This window comes from Colletes latitarsis, chromosome 10, assembly GCF_051014445.1.
Source record: "Colletes latitarsis isolate SP2378_abdomen chromosome 10, iyColLati1, whole genome shotgun sequence".
Taxonomy (NCBI): Eukaryota; Metazoa; Arthropoda; class Insecta; order Hymenoptera; family Colletidae; genus Colletes; species Colletes latitarsis.
The window spans coordinates 7772079-7777630 of record NC_135143.1 but is presented as its reverse complement, the minus strand read 5'-3'; positions in this window follow the sequence as shown (position 1 = coordinate 7777630).

Genomic DNA, 5552 nt, shown 5'->3' with positions numbered 1-5552 from the left:
TTTAATTTTAAACGTCTTCGGGGGACGATCTTTACGGGCGAATTCACACAATCGCCGACCAACAATCGGAGATCTCCGATTTGCAGATATTTATGAAGACAAACTGAAACAGAACATTAAAAAAAAACGTGCAATCTTTGCCTTAAACCGCTAGTATCGAGTGGTTGCGTCGAATACGAATAGCGAAAGTTAACGGTTGAGTTAAGTTAGATTTAAAAAGGTGAAAAAAGAAAAAGAAAAATATATAAATATATATATATATAGAGAGAGAGAGAGAGGGGGAAATATTTTCCTCGGTTAAGGTTCTTCTTCACTCGTGCGATCCAAGGGGGCGCCATAGCAGACTGTTTTATATATTTTTTTAAAGTGTAGCATGTACAAATTAGATAAATTAAGATGTCCCGATATTGATTTTGTCGGAGAAACGTGATTTTCGTTTTCGGTGTGTCGAGTCGAGAAACAAAGGCGTCTCGGAGATTTTACAAGCGCAGGTTGGTCGATTATTACTGTAAATATAACGTTTAAGACGGAAAGAAGTTTTCCAGCAGAACCGTTTTCGACGAGGAATGACGTCGGATGGTATCGAACAACTCTGTATATTCTCTTTAAACGTATACGTATAAAAAAATTCGTAGAGTTCGCGACCACGCGACGTGTTTTCAACCGGAAGGGACAAATGCAAAAGTAATCCACCGATATCACGCGTCGATCAGCATCGCGACACGAAGATCTCATTTCCGTTTCGTTCGTTCGTCGTTGTCGAAAAGCGTGTTGATAATGTTTATTACGATGTTGCAGTATTTTCGAAACGTTTTCGAAGGCAGTCCTTGGACGAGGAACGACACGAAACGCGATACTTTCGTTACGAATTGTAAATAGAATAAAGTATATGACGCTGGAACCCCTTGGTACTGCATTAGTATTCACGAGTTCCCTGTTAACACTTTTGCTGTCGCGTGGGTCACACACGACCCACGGTGGACTTTTCCTTCGCGCCGTTTGATATTTTCTTTATCGAACGTATCGTATAAATTACCATAGCTTTCGAAGGCACTATAATTTTGAGAAATAATTGTCATCATTATTTTCAGCGTAGAACAAGAAATACGATCAGATCCATTTTCAAAAACTGTATTACTAATTCGTTGTTAGAATTTTATTCATCGATGTTTTAATTACTGGGAGTAGACTGGTCATTAAAATGAAAAATTAAATTCTAGTTTGATTTGCTATGATCTTACAAACTAATGAATAATAAATGAGTTCATTTTCGATCTAAGAACAGAATTTTTTCGATTTACTTATGTTTCTTCAGGTTTCAAGATTTTGTCATGAGCAAAAAATTGTACTATAGAAGTTCATTGTTTTATAGATTCTGTAAATGATCGTTTATACATTTTTAATGATAAATATTTTAACCAAAGGACAAGCAAAAGTATAACGGTAAGAGTAACGTTATCAGTTGCATCCTTCTTTTTGTAATAATGATTTTTTGCAGTCACGAATATCGTATGTAAAATCATTACATTTGAGAGCGTGGATCGCACAAGACCTACGCGGCGGCGCGAACGGAAAGTCGTCGAAAATTAGTCTGGCACGGAATGTGTTAATGAAACCCCTTGATGTACGATTTAATAACAATTTTTCGAACATATACTATTTAATTTTGTTTGAATTTGTTCATACATGCAATGCACACAAAAAAGATCAGATTCGTTTGGTCATTGCACGGTAAGGGATTAAAAACGAAAATTTCATAATCGGAATTCGCGCTACGAACGTCGATGCGCGCGTCGAACTCTCCGCTATAGTTCAATTTCAATTTTTCTTTGCATCGTTTCAACGACAATTTCGCGAACAACAATGTTATTCGATGCAACAATTCATCGGTAACCAATGTCTTTTCGTTCGTCTTTTCAGTATCGTAGAAAATTCGTTCGTTTCGTAAGATTTTTCAGTAACCGTTAACCCTCGAATGGCGGATGGTTTAAGATGGTCCCGACGGATGAATGGCTGAGAGGGCATATTGAAATAAAATTTAGTATATACTTTAAATTGAATATATTAGATTTACATACAACAACATGTATATAACGGCTGTCGTTGAATAGATCCTGAGCTGGGTTTGTGGAATACTGAAAGAATTCCATACGTTTATCAATAACTGACGATACAGGTCTAGTAAAAATAAGATACTTCTGTATCTTGTGCATTTTTGGAGTAAACATTCGTTCGTACGCGAACGAAATATATGGAATCATCTTCGCTTGGGTTAAAATGGCTACGTATCCGTTATACGAGGGTTAATCTTGAAGATTGCTAAGGCATCGCGAGATAAGCTTTATTTCGAGGACAATACGGCGGGTTGAGAATTGTAGAAGTTGCAAACACGCGTTTATAGGTTCAGAAAACCGTTAAAACTGTCTGTGTGCGCAATCTGAAATACAGAAGAGGATTTTACTGCAATCTAGAAGCGAATTGATTAAGATAAACTTACATCACTGAGTGCCTGAATGTTTTGGTAAGTCCAAATAAAAAGTACTGTGGTGTTTTCAAGAAATTTTCAATTTCTTTTTCGTGAATTAATGTAAAATTTGTTGGTATTGCAAAACGGCAGAAAATAGCATCGATATTAAAAGTTTGATGTGCCATGACAGCAGAGCTATTCATTTTTACACGCAATCGTGTATCTCGTTATTAGAAAGTTGACCATCTCTTAATAGTTTTGAAGTAGGAATGTTGGATCAGTGATTTATTAGGGACGATATATCCTTGTATTTTCGATTATTTATTTCACACAGTCTATCGTGAAGTTTTTCATCGACAAGTTTGACTAAACATTTCGATTGATGCTCCCTATTGCATTTGATATTTAATTTACTATACTTGTACTGAATGGTTTATCTTTTCGATAACGAAGCAATTTTATTTCTAATTAATTCAGAGCAAAAGAGTGTAAGATATACCACTATAATTCTCAGCCTGCCATATGTGCTCATTTTCCAAATCAATTAACTCCATAACAGGAAAAGGAAAGAAATTGATAAAATGATATATATTTTTTCTTAAGGTTCCCTTTAAAATTGTAATTTCTTTCTGTCAGTTTATAGCGTTGAATACAATTTTAAATATAACAAGTGTTTGGACACCAAAATTTTAGGAAATTCAAAAAGCGGAGTTAATCACTTCAACTGATATATCGTGGAGATAGCATAAACTATGGCGAGGAAAAGGCATTCTGGATGATGGTTCGCGGTGCAAGCGTTTTACGCGATTTTTGGCGTGAACGAGACGCCAGAATTAATCGTTCTCGTGAAATATAGGCTCGAAGCGTGTCTGTGCTGCGATAGAATCGATTTTTCAAAACAAACGAGGCTTTCATGGAAACGAACATCCTTTTCTTTCACGATTGCAGCCCGTCGGTTCGACAATCGAAAGGAAATCGTTCCCGACGTTACGATGATTCGAGGTTCACATGAAAACGCTGATCGATTTGCGTGCTTCGAACACGCGCGAAGATTTTTTGAAAAATCGTCTACGCCGAATGCCCAATTGCTATTGTTGCGCGGGCGCAATGCAAGAGTACGAGAATATGGGTTTCTCTCGACTTTGGTTCCTTCGAGCGACGTATAATTCACGAACAGACATTCGAATCGCGATTCTATTGTCATCCAAACACTACACCGCCACCTAATTTGTATATACGTAATATATGTATATAAAAGATCGAAGTGAAATTGTACGATGTCATTTAGAGCTGCAGTTTTACAGTTGCGAAAACAGGAAGAAATACAGGTTTTGCAAACTGACCTTTTTGCAGATCATACTCTCAATTTTTGCAAATCAAGCTTTTTTCAGAAATGCGTTTTTAACTATTATAATGAAAATAAAATTCGATGTAAAGTTATTGTTTCAAAATATGAATTGGTCGCTTTTTGAGCACTAATTCAAAATAAACAACAAAATGACTTCACTTTTGAGTCACCCACACGGTGAATTTGATCTGTGAAAGGGCTAATTTAGAGCGCAGAACCTGTACATTTACCGTTCGTGTTAAAGTATTATAGTTAGATGAACGAAAATTGTACGTAAAAAAGTATGCCTTATTCGACCAGAAAGAAAGTCATCGCGCACTGTCAGAGTTTTAATCGTATCGATTGTAATCTTCGAATGTTCGTTGTCGTTTCTAGGCTTGCTCTCTGAACGTGTTTCTTTTTTCTCTGTTTTCCATTTTCCTTCGCGGTGCAAACACGATTTCTCGCGGCCGCGTCGCTGTGCAAAGCTTTCTTTCGATTTTCGAATTTTTAATGACAATAAAGGACAAAAAAAAGTCACGTTTACGAGGCGAAATGTAGAACGAGAGCCAGTGTTTTATTTTCGCGCCGTGTGCCTTGAGCGTTGCCAACCCGTAACACGCGAATTATGATTTTCTTTGTGAACGTGTGTGGATGTGAACGAAAACAGATCGTAACCAACACCGAAAAATCTCACGTGAAAATTGTATATATATAAGTACCGCAATCCGTAAGTTATTATTCTATTAACTAGTAATATTATTAACACTATGGGTGTTTAGACGATCGTTAAGCCTAGTATTATATCGATATGTGATCGCATTTTAAATTTCAAAATACACGGTCTTATGTTTAGTAATTACATCGTTTATTTCATTTCTGTCCTTCGACTCGATACCAATATCTATTTCAATTAGAATTTGATTGACGGAGAGAAAACACCAGAAATAGCAAGCTTTATACAGGGTGTTCGGCCACCTCTAGGAAAAATTTTAATGGAAGATTCTAGAGGCCAAACTAAGACGAAAATCAAGAATATTAATTTGTTGATGGAAGCTCTGTTAAGAAGTTATTAACATTTAAAATTCAGCACGTACTGAATTTTTTTCTCGAAAATGCGCAGGAATTTGGAGGTATGTCTATTCACCAAAAATGATTGTAACTGACCCTCGCAACCGAAAATAATTTTTCCAGAATGATTTGAAATTTTTTTTTTCGCCGAAAAATTTGTCCACCTTCCTGAATTTTTTTCTCCAAAGTGCGTAGAATTTCGGGAATATGTGTATTCACCAAAAATAGTTGTATTTGACCCTAGAACCTAGAAATAATTTTTTTAGAACGATTCGAAATTTTTTTTTTCGCCGAAAAATTTAGGCACCCTACCCTACCCCCCTGTCGATTTTGCTTAAAAATTCGTTTATCATTTTTAATAATTTTGTATGACGCCCTACAGAAAAGTTGTCTAATACGTTTTTGTAGGTACCCATGAGCTCTACTTCAGTAAAAAGTTTCATTGAAATATATTCACAATTGTAGGAGTTATGGCTGTTTGAAAATTAGACCATTTTTATGGGGATTTTCTCATATTGCGGGGTCAAGGAACAACTTTTCGAATATTTTTATAATTTCTACATATTCTACACTAAAATACGCGTCGTTTGCTTTTTTAAACATTAAAATCGTCCAATCCGTTCAGGAGTTATGACGATTTAAAGATTCGCATGAAATTTCGGGGTAACATTTCTGTCCATACATTAT